Raw genomic sequence first — 15968 nt, forward strand, 5'->3', positions numbered from 1 at the left:
TGTCTTGGTAGCAGGCAAGGAGGAGGGGGATAATCATTGCGGAGTCAGAAAGAGTCCTAGTTGTTGTTGTTAGGTGCTTTCAAAGCAGTTCCTACGCCTGAAGGCCCTCGGCACAACAGCGCAGATGTTAGGTTTCAGTCCCTTGTTCCAGCCACTGTGGTGATCCATCTTGAGGGTCTCCCCTCCCCCACCCCCACCGGATACGCTCCTTTACTAAACAGGAAGTTCTTTTCTGGGAAATGATCCCTCCTAATAACATGTCCAAAGTACATGAGACAAAAGGTCACCATTCCCTTCTAGGGAGCATGCTGTTTGTACTTCTACGACAGAAGTATTTGTTCTCCTGGCAGTCCACGGTATTTTCAATATTCCTCCCCAGCATCATAACTCAAATGCACCAATCCTTCTCCAGGGATTCTTATTCATGGTCCAGCTTTCGTGAACGTGTGAGGTGGTACCATGGCTTGGGTCCGGATCACCCTAGCTTTAAAGCGACATCTCTGCTCGTTATCTCTTCAAAGGGATCATTTGCAGCAGATGGGCCCACTGCAAAAGTCATTTGATTTCTTGACTACTCTTTCCATGAGTGTTGACTGTGGAACCAAGTCCAAGGAAATCCCTGACAATGCTGCCCATCTTTATCCATTTATGATAATATTGCTTTGGTTCCAGGTGTGAGAATTTTGTGCTCTTTATGTTGAGTTGTAATCCACTTGGAGAGCTGTGTAGCCTTTGGTCTTCCTCAGTAAGAGTTACAAGTTCTCTTCCCGTTCAGCAAGCCAGGCCTTGTCATCTGCACATTGAAGGTTGTTAATGAGTCTTCCTCCAATCCTGAGTAGTTTTCCTCTGTATAGTCCCGTTTCTAGGATCATCAATTCAGCACACAGGTTAGTCTCATCCGAGTATCTTTGGGTGGGGGGAAAAAAGATCCACTCAAAACATTGATTTCAGAGTCCATTTGAGTCCATTCTGACTCATAGTGACCCTATAGGTCTGGGTAGAGTGGCCCCTGGGTATTCTCAAGACTGTAACTCTTTATGGGAATGGAAAGCCCCATCCATCTCCCATTGAGTCACTGGTTGTTCTGAACTGCTGACCTTGTGGTTAGCAGCCCATTAAGTAACCACTAGAGCGCCAAGGCTCCTCAAGGGAATGTGCTCTGCCAGTGAACTTCACAGCAGAGTCATCTCAGAGGGTTTGGGGATTTTCCTGAAGGACTCAAGATGAACACAGGGGATTACTGTGAAGAAATTGTAAGAAAATTGAAAACTGTATTGGTGAACAAAAGGCCAGGGAAGTCTCACAGGGGGGCCTTTTCCCCTCCCATCACTACAGCGCACTTGCTCTGTCATCAAAAGTAGCAAGAGCTAGTCAAGGGGGAGAATTTAGTTGGGAAAACTTACCCTATCTAACCTTCAGCCCTGCTCTCGTCTCTTCCATCTTCTTTCTGTTGTCAAAATGTAAAGGAAGTCTTAAAACCTTTGTACTGTGAATTAGGTGAGGTTTTATAGAGTGTATCATCTGTTTTATATTCAATGATTCACACACATTTCATTTCAATCCGTACATTGCAATCCCCGCAAAGTACCATAACTTGTCCCATCTCTGCTTTGTGTTTCCTGTTTCCATGCTGCCTTTTTTTTTTTCTTCTAACTTTCTGCACTTTGTCCTGGGATAAATGCTACTTAAAAAACAACAACCCATAAATGGTTGATTATTGTAACATGGGGATGAGTTCCGCTCCAGACCCCAGGGGTGGCTAAGGGTCATAGTCTTGGGTTCCACATCTGAAGGATGACTGGAGGCCACCAGTGCGTATCTGATCACCAAGTGCAGAAAGTTAGAAAAGAAGGCAGGATGGAAACCAGACACACAAAGAGGAGGACCTTCACCATGTGAACTGACATAGTAGCTGCATTGATGGGCCCAATCATAACAACAAGTGCACAAATGGTACAGGACTCAGCGGTATCTTGGTTTCTTGTGCACAGTGTTGCTGTGATTCAGAAGTGGCTTCAAGGCACCTAACAACAGCAATGTGCTTACCTGAAAACCATCTTTGGTTGTTTATTGGAAAACAAATTTTATTTGATAAATCTAGTAAACTTAGGGTTGTGTATTTTAGATAACCTTATCAAAGTTTCCACTGTTCTGAATTTTGATTGTTTATCTTTTAGCTAGGTATAAACTCACTTTTGTGTTTTCTGGCAACTTCCCTGCATCCAGTGATAAGAATGGCGATTCATAAGCGAAGGTCCAACGAATGAACAACCTTTACTGAGGCAATGAGAATGGATGCATGAGGAAGACTGATGGAGACACAGAAGAAAGGGCAAATCAGATTGGAAGAGAAAATTGTTTAAAGACATAGGTGAACAGATACAACAGGAAGATAAAAACATAAATCCAGGAAGACAAAAGATGTTAAACAAATAAACAGCAAAACAACAAGAAAATATTTTAAAGAGGAAAAGAATCAAGAGTTAAAATTAGTGAATGTGGAATATTAAAAAAGCAGCAGATGAAGAAATAGAGTCATGTGTTATTCTGGATAGACTGAGAAACAATTTCATAAACACACATATGTATATAAGGGAGAGGTTTATATACAAGAGCAATTGAACATTGAGAAAACATCCCAGCCCAGTCCTGAGCAAGTCCATAAGTCCAATATTAGCCCATTTGTCTGATACCAATCTATAAAGTCCTCTTCAGACTTATAAAACACATGTATTGAAGCCAAATGCAGGATGATCACAAGCCAATGGGTAGAAAGTCTTTGGGTCCAGTGGCATTGTAAGCATCTCAATGCTGGCAGGGGTCTATCTGTGGCTTCTCTGGCTTCCAAGCTCTGGTTGCATCCCTGTGGCTTGTCTTCTGAAAATGTCTCCCAGGCAGTAGCAGAGAAATAGAGGTGTCTTCTGCCTCCCAGGAGGAAGTCCTGCATTTCCCAGAATTCTCAGGAGAAGGTCATGCCCACAGATGTCTCATTGGCTAGCTCCAGATTGACAGCCTGGACTCCACCCCTACACTCTTAATCCTTAAACTGACACCAGATTAGGTGACTACCACAAGTAAGTATTGAGAAAACTTGGGGAACAATGAAACACTGCCCCTTAGCCACATGGCCCATGTCCAATGAAACTTACCTTACCTGCTGCTGCAGGTGTTGCTGTCCCCAGACACTGAGGGACAACATTGTTTAGAAACAGCTGAGATGGAGACACTGGCCTAGGGCCATGGAAAGGAGAGTAACACACGCTCCCATGTGTGTCAGAGTAAAACTGTGTTCCACAGGTATGTTAGTCTGAGTTGACTAGAGAAAGAAATTCAGAGATACTCATATGTGTCTAAGAGAGAGTTTTATATCAAAGAGTAATTGTATACTAAGAACACATCACAGCCCCGTCCAGTTCAAGTCCATAAGTCTGATATTAGCACATATGTCCAATACCAGTCTATAAATTCCTCTTCAGACTCACTCAACATATGCAATGATGCTGAATGAAGGTAGATCACAAGCCAGTGGGTGGAAAGTCTTGTGGATCCAGTGGCAGTGGAAGCATCTCAGCTCTGGCAGGGGTCTTCACATGACTCCTTCAACTCCGGAGCTCTAGCATAGCTCCATGTGTCTTGTCTGCAGAAATGTCTCCCAGGGAGTGAGTGTGTGTCCCGCCTCCCATGAGCTATTTATCTCCTTAGCGCCTTCAAATGAGGTCATCAAGTTGCGACCTGATTGACAAGCTAAACGCCACTCCTTTACTCTGGTCTCAAATTGACAACAGATGATGTAACTACCACACCAATATTGGGGTTAGCAAGCAAGCCCATAGCCTGTTTGTACCACTCAGAGATTCCATGTGTCAGAGAAGAACTAAGCTTTCTAGGGTTTTCTATGGCTGATATTTTGGGACTAGATTGCCAGGTTTTTCCTCTGAGTCACTTCAGGTGAGACTCAAACCTCCAACCTTTCAGTTAGCAGCTGAGTACATTAATTCATGAAATGTTTGACTACATGGGGAAAAAAAATCTCTGGTTGGTGGAATGAGGGTGGCCAACATAAGCTCTAGGGAAGGAATATGGGCTAAAAACAAAAGTCTCTTAAAAATAAATTCATGTTTTTGTAGCACATGAAGAAAATTTTTTTCAAATTTGTGACAAATAATTGGAATTTGGTTATATGGTACTTCTTTTGAAAATCGCTCCAGGTCATATTTACCTTCCCAAAATACATAGGTAAGGAATGAGAATACTGAAGGTCATCTAGTTGCCGCTTTGTAGCAATGGGAAGCTATTTTTTCCTTCCTACAGGAAGTGGTGAGACATTAGCATCCAGGAAACATAAATAGATAGATAATTAATTTTAATCCATCTGTTAAAATTTCTGTGACATTTGCCAAGCAAGTACTTCCCTAGTTAAATTTCTTACTTATAGCAGTGACTTACTGCCCATGCCAATGTGGTAAAACTAATGACATGGACAAAAATTAGAATTTTAGGTAATATATTCTGTTTATTACCATGATTCTTGACAAGATTTTGTATGTAGGGAATGGGTGGGAGGCCCACTGAAGAATTTACTATTGTGTTTCCAAAGCTAACGAGAACAAAGGAAATCGGACTTGATGGACCAGCTTTGTTTTTAACACAACTTCAAAGAGATGAAACTTGCTTTTCTAGGAAACCAGCCTGCCTTAAAATTCTGTCTCCTCACCAATCAGCTGTGTTTTAAAAAGAGTATGTCTGTTAAAATCCACCATTCTTCCTCTGTCCCGTATATACATGATTTTATTACAGACTTTGAAAAAAACAAAACAAAATGCAACATCCCAAAGGCCCCCAAATTTACCATCAGTGCTAATTTCCAGGTGTTTGCTGTGCTCCCAAACGGAAGTCAGGAAACAAAAGAACCATTACATATTTTAGAAACATAAGAAACTTTGAACTATGTAAGTAGCTCCTCAAGATGTTACAACTTGCATTAAAAAAAAGTATTTTCTCTACCAAGAATCTTATCAGCTATAACAAATTCTGTGCAGATATTACACTGACGCTAATATTGAGTTGCACTTGAATTCACATTCTTAGCTAAACAACCACCTGAGCACCCATGCCCATTCCACACTCTGTTACAGGCAAGTCACTTACTTGTTTTCGTCATCTTCCTCCTCCTTTCCACCTTGTGATTGAGCTGTCTTCTTTGAATCTGTTAGCCTGCCCAGAGTCACTGGTAAAGCGGGACACCAGCAAGACACCATTGATAAAACTCTTATGTGGCGAAATAGCCACTTGGCAGTCGAAAACTGTATACCCTAGCTTGTCGTGCATTCTTTCCAAAAAATCGGGACTTTTAAAAAACGCCACAGGACATGGGAAAATTTGTTAAAAATCGGAACTGTCCTGCCAAAAGCGGGACGTCTGTTCACCTTAAAAAGACCCCTTCTTTCCTGCTTCCCTTTTGCCCTTGGTGTGGTAGGCAGCAATATCTTTTCATATTTCTCCATCAGCGTTACTATTTTCTGATCATATTGTTGTTTATTTGGGGTGAGTTGTTCAGGCTACATTTCATCCATGTATTTTGCAGCCTCCCCAAAGGACAGGTGTGGGTGCTCACTCTTGATCTTTGGGCGATGGCCCAAGAAAAACGGAAAGAGACCAGATGCTACCCTCTTAGGAGTCCCAGGATCTGTTTTCTTTCCTTTCTTACCACCTTGGGGAGGAAAGTGTTTTTTCATCTCCCTGTCACCGTGTGCTTTGTCACTTGTTTGCCCTTGCTTCAAACTTGGACTTATTGCAGACACGGTCTTCCATCTCTCTAACAACTTCCAGGAGAACTTGGTGACGTTCCCTGAAGGCTCCAGGTGTTTCTTCTGGTACTCTTCCTGACAGGTCTGCAGGAAGAAGGCTTCGGAGCACATCTTACCCTACAGCAGGTTGGGGTCCCCTTTGCGCCTTGTGAGGTTCAGCACCTGGCTGGAGCAACCTAGGCGCTTTACCTCAGAGTCCCTGGGAGCTGCTGGCTCGGACAGGGGTTCTTTCTTCCATAGGCTCAGCCTTGATTTACTGGTTTAGCCTCTCCCTTTGAGTCTGGCGTACCTTTCCTGAGTGGCATGCATGAGACTTTGGTAGATTGAAGATCTTTGCACCACACAGCTTCATATTTGTAGACATCGTTAGTTGCGTATCCTAAAATAAGCCCAGAGTGCTGATGTCAATCTAGAGAGTGGGTGTTAGGGTCAAGTCAAAAGACGCACTCTTACCCAAATCAGTTTTTATGGTCAAAAACTTAGCTGAAGATATAAAGGAAGGCTTACCAACTTGAACTTGAGCATCGCAGGAGTTAGAAAGAACTCCATGGACAAAAACGTTAAACCCCTAAAGCACTAAAAAGGAAAAGAAAGAAACAAAATAATCCCAATATATGGATGAGGAGCCACATGCAACAACATAACATTTAGTCTGAGTAAATTTGGGGACTTATAATGTTTAGTGATCTCTCTCTCTCTCTCTCTCTCTCTCTCTCTCTCTCTCTCTCTCTCTCTCTCTCTCTCTCTCTCTCTCACACACACACACACACACACACACACACACACACACACTCTTATAGCCATGGGGAGCATTGCTTATTGGCACTTGTGTAACAAAGATTTATGGATTTAGTCAATAAAAGCCAGCAGTGTGATGTGGCTGCAGAGGAAGCTAATGCCCCTTTGAGTGTGGTAATAGACCTGTAAACGGGTTGAATGAGGGTTGTGATGGTCTGTTCTGGGAGCTACTTGGAACAATTCTGGTGGGTTACATTCAGCTTGGAGGACCTGAGAAACCTAGGTGAACTAGACTACATCCAAAAAGGAATGATCAGTGAGGTGAGGGGACACAATTCTCTCCCATGGCATTCACCAGGAAGAACTAGGCACTTTTGTTTAGAGAAGATTCAAGGGCAGTAATAGTCCATTTCAAGGTATTTATCAGATATGTGAAAGACTATTAGAGTGAAAAGAATCAGCCATATTTTAGTGAATGGTACACCCAGAGAAAAGAAAACGAACATACACAATATTGAGACAAGGACACACTATTTTAGGGACATTCCTCAATTGAAGAAACTCAAAGGTAGGCTACAGAAGCACTTGGTTGGATGCTAAGGATTTCAAGTATCAGGAGGTTAGATGCACCAAATCACATTGTATGCATTTCAGTCAGTGCATACTGTATTTTTCAATACAGTAAAAACAGTATGTTGTACGCAAATAACATGTGGATAGTCGGTTTTCACACAGCACAGCCTCCTGAACATTATTTTTCTAGAGTGGACTATAATAATATATTGAACATACTAATGACTGGTTTTTCTTTCTTTCTTTTTCTTCTGTTAAACAGGATGTAATAAGAAGCCCTTGTCTTGATACCTGTTGAACTTGAGGTTTGCTGCCCAGTAGCAGATCTTCACCAGCTCAATGTCTAAGAAGCATTCCCCCTGCTTTGCAAACTACTTTCTCAATGCAGAAATAAATCTGTTGTCACCCCAGCAACAACCTTGAACAGGGTCACTAGCCTGAGCCCAGGAGGTGCTTAGAACTGCACACCTTAGGCCTCTTAGGCAGGTGAGACCAGCATTCCACAGCCATGGGCATTCTGCCACCCCATCTAGCTGGATGGCCACTGCACTTGAGCCATTGCACCAACACTGCAGACGTCCGAGCCTGAGGAGTCACGTGGCTCTCACTCGATGAACAGCTCTGACTGCCTCCTAGGGTACACACCAGCATGGTGCTCTATGTGCCCACCTCCTCACTGTCCTGCGGCCCAAATTCTTGTGGGCTGGGGCCATGTGATCCAGGCATGGGCAGTGGCCACCGTCCAACACAACCCAGCCCGTGTTCAGCTGTGGCAGCCCAGAGGCAACCCTCCACCCTTCCCCCTGCCCCTCTTTGGCCAGTGGTACCTGGGCAGAGATCAACTATAAGAACATTCTTGCTCTTAATTACAGCCCCAAACGACTCTAGAGTCAATGTATAGTTTCAGAACCTTATTTTCTTATTATCAGAGTACTAAAGAAAACCAAAATTCTCACTACTAGACCAACAGGTAGCATCATGATGAATAGAGAAAAGATGGAAGTTATCAAGTATTTTTGTCTTGCTTGGATCCACAATGGATGCTCATGGAAGCAGCAACCAAGAGACCAATGGACTCATTGCATTGAGCGAATCTCCACAACACTTCTTCAAAGTGTTGAAAAGCAAGGATGTTAGTTTGAGACCTAAGGTGCACGTGACTCAAGCCATGGTATTTTCAGTTGCTTCATATGCCTGTGACATTTGGACATCAAATAAGGAGGACCAAAGTAGAATGGATCCATTTGAACTATGGTGCTGGTGAGGAATACTGAAAGTACCACAGACTGCCGAAAGAACAAACAGCTCTGTCTCAGAAGAACAGCTCCTTAGAAGCTCGGATAGTGAGACTTGGTCTCACATACTTTGGACATGTTATCAAGAGAAACCAGTCCCTGGAAAAGGACATCCTGGTTGCCATAGTAGAGGACAACCCTCAACAAGAAGGACAGACTCAGTATCCACATCAAAGGGTTCAAGCATCTGAATATGATATGTGTCTTTCACATATCTGATAAATACCTTGAAATGCTCTACCACTGCCCTGAATAGGATTGCTTAGGGGTGGGCGGTGTTTTGTTCCGTTGGGCATAGGGCAGCATGGGCGGCACCTAACAACAACAGCCAAGTGCCACCCGTGATAATTTCACCATGGTCCATGACTGTATGATTTAAAGACAATAAAAATGATACCATAGGATTCTTGAATGAGAGGAAGGAAGTGAATTCACTTCTGGGATTGTCACGAGACCCGAGTGGTATATGCATGGGTGTGCTACGTCCACACTTCTGAAACGCAAGTTCACCATTTCTGTGGTGAAAACTATGGTAATGCAGATACTACGTTAATTTCTCTGAAGTCAAACAAATCTGATTTGAAATCTCGATCCAATTTTAGAGTCTGTGTGACTCTCTCTCGCTCGCTATATATATGTGTGTGTGTGTGTGTGTGTGTGTGTATAACCTCCTTGTCTAGTTTCTTCATCTATAAAACAGAAATAATCCCAGACATTTACTCGGGCTGATTGGAGGTATTAAATGAGGCAATGCAGGTATGGTGCTTAGCATAATGTCTTGCAAGGAGTAATCACTTAATAAATGGTGTTTTGTTTTAAGACCTAGATCTATCCAACCATTTGCAATGCAAAGTTTTTGGTTGAGAAAATCTTTGCCGTGGGTCATCTTTCAATAGGCAATACTGTTCTAAGATTGACTTCTTTATCTTTTTCTCCATAAGATGTTAAGATCATCTTATCGGCATATCATTCACATTTCATATAATTGAATAGTTCAGTCATAGTAAGAAGGGTTGTGTAATCATCACCACAATCCATTTCAGGACATTTTCTCCTTCCTTGTACTCATTGTTCTCAACTCCCCATTTCTCCCCAACCTCCCCTGCTTGTCTCTAGGCAATTATTAATCCAGTTACCGTCTCTATAGATTTGCCTGTCACATTTTTAATATACAGAAAATCAGACAAAAGAAACACAAGAAACAAGAACAAAAATGATGAACAGGAAAAACTTCAATAAAAAGAAGGCAGATATGACAAAATAATAATCTATAAATTATCAAGGGCTCATGAGGGAGGGGGGGGGGAAGAGGACCTGATGCAAAGGGCTTAAGTGGAGAGCAAATGCTTTGAGAATGATTAGGGCAAAGAATGTGCAGATGTGCTTTATACAATTGATGTATGTATATGTATGGATTGTTATAAAAGTTGTATGAGCCCCTAATAAAATGTTTAAAAAAAGAAGGCAGAAGATATTAAAAACTGACACAATTTTAAAATGAGTCTAGAGGGGGATCAAGTGATACATTGTTGCATTTTGATCTGACTCCATCTTCCAGAATCAATTTTACAATGCTCTCTGTCTGCTAACAGGGTTCTTCACAGCCCTGCACTTAGTCCATGTGGGGAATCTGCAGATGAACTTTGGCCTTCTTCTGTCATCCCTGGAATTCTTCCAACCAGTGTTCACAATGTAAGCTCTGATACTATTCTATCCTCTGGATTTGGATTTTCTTATTTACAATTTTTGGATCACACAGGTTGGTGTGCTTCTTCCATGTGGACTTAGTTAATGTCTCACTTAGATGGCTGCTTGTTTGAAGACAAACCTTAAAGGTCTCAGATGCTTTTTGTTTCGGACAGCCAGGCACCATCTGCTTTCTTCACCACACATTGCTGTGGCACCCATGTCTTCAGTGCTCTTTCATAAGGGTGAGTATCCAGCAGGGCCATGTCATAAGAACTAATGGTTGTTAGGTTAGAGCTTTGACTAAGTGAGACCACCAATCCTTTCATATATCTATGATTTATATATGCCTCTGGTTCACATTGGAGATATCATTATCATTTCATGCTGCAGAACATGGTAACTCATCCCCACGAGGCACATGGCAATTTGATTGATAATGTCAATAATTTGGACAATGGTATAGAATTTAAAACACTGTTAAGAAGAAAAGCAATGGGGAGCTAAAACAATGACTACAAGACAGAAGAAGATGGCCTGAAATCTATTGTGGTGATGATTGCACTATTCCATGTGGCTTGTCAACAAGAATGTGAAGAGGAGAAAGAGATTGTGTCCTGCCTTCTGGGAGGAAGAGAGGCATCAGAAGGATGTGCCCATAGGAGATCTCAGAATGTGACTCCACCCCTTCATTCTTATTCATGAAGTTGACATGATGAAATTGTGTCACTACCACACTTGGGATAGTGGTCATTTGCTTCTTATCAAACTAGGGCATTTGAGCCTTAAGTTCAAGGGAGTATGTCAGTTTCTTAAATCTGTTATAGGTGAATTTAAATTAAGCCCAGTTTTCATAGTGTGGTTGTGTTAGTCTGGGTAAACTAGGGAAACAAATCCACAGAAACTCATATGTGTAAGAGAGAGTTTTATATAAAAAGCTAAGTGTACGTTAAGAAAGCATCCCAACCCAGTGCTGCCTAAACCCACAAGTCCAACCTTAACCCATATGTCTGACACCAATCTACAAAGTCCTCCTCCAGCTCACACACACACACACACACAATGATGCCAACTGCAGGAGCAAAGCCAAATTAGTAAGTGCGTAAGCATCTGAGCGCTGGCAGAGGTCTCCACACGACTGCTCCAGCACCCAGGGCTGCATCGGGGTAAGTCCATACGGCATCTCCTTGGGCATGTCTCGCAGGAAGTGAGTCTTGCCAGCTGAAGCAGGGAACAGGATAAGGCCGCAGCACCCCGATCTGACCATCAAAAAGTAAGAATCCTGAGAACTAGAAAGACGAGGCTCACTGAGCCATTATCTCTCCACCCTTCAATTAACCCCACATGTGTTTATCGGCCAGGTTGGCACCATAAACCTTAACTATCACAATGGTTTTCTAAACAGATCCTTCTTGTGCGGTCTATGAAGGATGCTGTGTGCCTTGAAAGGATAGAGTCTGAAGTCCTGACACAGCCCAGGTGACCAGTGGGGAAAGGATAAACAGTACTGGAAAAATTCAAATCTCATCTGCACAAGTATGAAACAGAACCCATACTTCAGCCCATGAGCAAAAACAAGCTGAAGATGGATTATTCACTTACTTCTTCACTGCCATCCAATCCATTCCTGCTCATAGTGACTTTATAGAACTGGTTGCTGGAGAGAATTACAGAGAGATCGGAACTCCTATACACAGCTGGTGGGCTTATAAATCTGTACAGCCATTGTGAAAAATGATATGGTGCTACCCCAAAAGACTGGGGATAGAAATACCATAAGACCTACTGGGCAGATACTCCAAAGAACTAAGACAGAACATGAACAGACATGCTCTCCCATATTAACTGCATCACAGTTCATGATAGCAGAACGCTGGAACAGCCCAAATGCCCATCAGTAGAGAAATGGGTAAGGATGCTCTGGTACATACACACAACAGAATATCATGCGTCCCTGAAAAAACAGTGATGAAACCACGAAACACCTCGTGACATGGATGAACCTGGAAACCATTATGCCAAGGGATGCTAATCAAGCAAATTATAGTATGAATCCGCTCTTATAAGGATCAACACCACGGTGAAGGCAGACTTCTGCTCTCAAATCATGTAATCTCCTAATCTGGACTCCCAAGCAACGCGGTAGTGAGCCAGCCTAGTGCCCCTGAACCAAATAGCATGCTCTGTGTTTGTACACCTGACACACCACTTCCACAGCAGGGGGGTCAATTCCTTACACCATCTGGGGTCAATTTCTCAAGCTGGGGGAGTAGGGAGAAGACCAATCAGTTGGTGCCATATGACATTGCTCCAAGGTTAACCCAACTCAACAGACACTCCTACAAGAGTGACTAGAAAAGCTTCCTGGAGATTCAAGTCAAGAGGTGGGGTTGGAGGACATGTCTGTCTTGGAGAAGGCAATTCACACTTCTGTTGGTGGTATAGCAGGTCCAGTAACCTGCCTTTGGGGAACAAAGAAAATAAAACAAAACCCACTTAGCAATACCTTATATAGAACCCAAGAGGAGGATGTGCTTAGTATTGGGTTCCTAAAAGATTGAATTTTCAAATTACTGCTACTTAAAAAAAACAGTACAATACAGAATATATGAAGAAGCCTAGGAGTTTGCCTATATGCTACTGTCAGATAGACTATCAGACAGTTAAAGCCTATTAAGTGTCTAGAAAATTTGTACTTCTTATAAGTATTGATATCATCTTGGGAAAATACAGAAGACAAAGAGAATATTAAGGCCTCATTTCACCCTCCTGACAATGACTGCTGATGTAATTTTCACCCCATTAATTAACTTCAAGTGTTTTGTAGCTTTGCTTCTGATGGGGCCTGTTCAAACATAAAGGAAAGGACAGGAGGAGCTAAAGCTGTCAGAAGATGAGATGCCGGTGTGGGAAGAGGTCTCCCAGATAACAGGACAGGGGAGGGATAAGTATCCCCATTGCGTGTATTATCTAGATAAGGAAAAACCCAAACTCACTGCTGTCCAGTCAATTCCCACTGCGAGTAACCACCTGGTTTCTGAGACAGTTAACTGCTCACAGCAGTAGAAAACCCCATGCTGCTTCAGCCTCGCAAGGAGTGGTTTCATACTGCTGACCTTGAGATTAGCAGCCAGTCCGTAGCCACTGCACCACAAGGAAGAGCACAAACTCACTGCGTCGCAGGATATCTTTAACATCCAGGAGCAAAACATAGGTGTGCGGGCTGTGTCGCCTTCACTAACGGCGTTCTGCGTGCTGCCCTTTTCTCTTAGAAGACACAATTCTTACATTCAAGATTTATGTTGTTGCTAGGTGTCTGAGACGCTTACTCTCATAGCAACCCCAAGCACCACACAACAAAACACTGTCCGGGCCTGTCCCACCCTCGTGATGGTTATGTCCAAGTCCACCTTTTTGATTCTAATGAGCATTGTGGCTGTACTTCTGCCGAGACAGATTTATTTCTTCTTTTGACACCCTCATAATTCAAATAAATCGATGCTTTGCCTGCACTGTAACTAAAATGCACTGATCTTTCTACAGTCTTCCTTATTCAATGTCCAGTTTTCATTTGGACACACATTATATATATATAATATTTATTATACATGTGTCCAAATATATATATATAATATATATTATAATTACATTTGTAGTAAATATGTAATGTACATTCTTCATGTTATTTTTAATGATGAACACAGATGAATATCTATGTCTATGAGATTTGGACAAGCTTGTGGAAAAATTCCATTATCTTTTAATTCCATATTTCCATAAACCTTTAGAAGCCTCTTCATATATCGCTACTTTTTAACATAAATTTGGTCATAAAATACGTATTTTACTTCTTGATACACTTCGTGGTATGATTAGAAAACTTTACCTGTGGGCACTTACCGGTAACCGGGATTCCTGACATTCACTCATCGTAGTTTATCATGCCACACACAAGGGATTATCAAGACCGGATCACAGGTCCTCAAAGTACGGCCCACGGGCCACATGTGGCCCGCCGAGGGCATTTATCCGGCTCGCCAGGTGTTTTTGCCCCGTTTGTTTTCTCACTTCAAAATAAGGTATGTGCAGCGTGCATAGGAATTTGTTCATAGCTTTTTTTAAAACTATAGTCCGGTCCTTCAACGGGTCTGAGGGACAGTGAACTGGCCCCCTGTTTAAATAGTTTGAGGACCCCTGGTACATTATTTTGATGTAATACATACCTTGGACTTCAGTTCTATACTTTGCATTTTTTGAAGATTATTCTTCTTTATGGAAAAATCGGGAAAACATGCCCCTACGCTCTCCCCCGTCTGTCAGACCTGTGGTGATCATCGTGAGCAGGCCACCTCATGGTTTCTTCTCTTCTTTTGACTTAATACATAAGAATCTTTTCAGGCTTCTTTTAATATTTTATCATTTTCCCCAAATCTCAACTACTTTTGAACTGTAACTTTTTTGACGCTTAAAAAAAATAAAGATACATTCATGCCTTGTTTCTGTATCCTCTCTCCTTAGTCTTGATTTGTGCTTACCTTCTCCGTATCTGTGGGCATCATCAGAGATCTGTCTGGATATGCATCTACCTCCCCTCTCTTATCCTCAATGACTCCCTTAACACCAGACAAGTACAGAAGGAACACTGGGGGTGCGCCTCCTCAGTACTTGACTGCTCCCAGCCTTCGATATGGTATGAGACACTTCTGCGCTGTTCTGCAGGGTTTCTGTGCGTTGAAATTGATTTGATGGCCACGGATAATACTAATTCAGATAAGACTTTTCGAGGTTCCTCCTCCATAGTCTACTCTCAAGCTATTTTGTTTGTTAGAATATTTGATACTAAATCATACTTTATTTTCTTTGCCACTTTTACAAAAGCATTTCACCTCTTGACGCATATACCCCCAGAGCGCATAAGTCATGTGGCGTTCAAGAGGCATTTGTGGTCTAGAAAACCACCGATGAGCTACTTGTGCCTAACTCAGACTAGGTACTAAGGTAATATCAGTGGAATGAATGAGTCCATGAATTTAAGATCAGCCATGTTCCTTAGGAAAAGGCATAATGTAACTAACCTTAGTTGTTCTGCACTTTCTTTCTTCTTATGGTTTCTTTCCCACGTTTCAACATTGATCAACCTGAGGAGCAAAATCCTAAATTAACTGTGAAATTCTTAAACCTTTTAAAAAGAAAAATTATTTTAAAACTCAAGAGTCTCAGTAGAAAAGTAAGTTCTTATGATTTTTGTCCTAAAGCAAGATGGCACATTGTAAGAAAAGGATTCAGTCATTTGTCTACATTTTACTGAAACAGTAAACTTAAATCAGAAATCTCTGCAATACTAGGAGAACATTCTGGGAAGGTCTTTGCATTTTCTATGGAAGAGGGTACATAGCTAGCTTTTATCAAATTCCCAAAGGGGTTGAAAGTATCCAAACATGAAGGAAGATCAGACAAGAGAGATAAGGACATAATAATAAAAGTGAAACAAATGATATTTTTAGCATTTCTTTACCAAGCATAATTAAAAAAAAATCTTTTTATTGGGGCTCATAAGGCTCTTATCAAAATCTGTACATACATCAATTGAGCAAAGCACCCTTATACATTCGTTGCACTCGTCACTCTCATAATTCACCTTCCAATTGGGTTCCTGGAATACCAAGCATAATTTTTAAGCCATGATAGTTTAAAAAATCTCTTGCAACCTTTTACAAAAACTCTTGTCATAACTAAAGAGATAGTCATTGTCCATTCTTTATTCAGAGGTTTAAAACTGAGCTCATGAATTCAAAAAGTATTTTCTGGAGTCGGCTCTATTTTAACTCTGGGATTCTGTGAATTGAAATGATTGCATGCTGTTTTATTT

At 41.8% G+C, this 15968-nt stretch overlaps 1 pseudogene; it reads right to left on the bottom strand.

The window, feature by feature from the left end:
- Positions 1-5427: 5427 nt before the first annotated feature.
- LOC142451579 (high mobility group protein B2 pseudogene) lies at positions 5428-14029 on the bottom strand (annotated as a pseudogene).
- Positions 14030-15968: the final 1939 nt, after the last annotated feature.

Source organism: Tenrec ecaudatus, chromosome 6, assembly GCF_050624435.1.
Source record: "Tenrec ecaudatus isolate mTenEca1 chromosome 6, mTenEca1.hap1, whole genome shotgun sequence".
In the NCBI taxonomy this organism is placed as follows: Eukaryota; Metazoa; Chordata; class Mammalia; order Afrosoricida; family Tenrecidae; genus Tenrec; species Tenrec ecaudatus.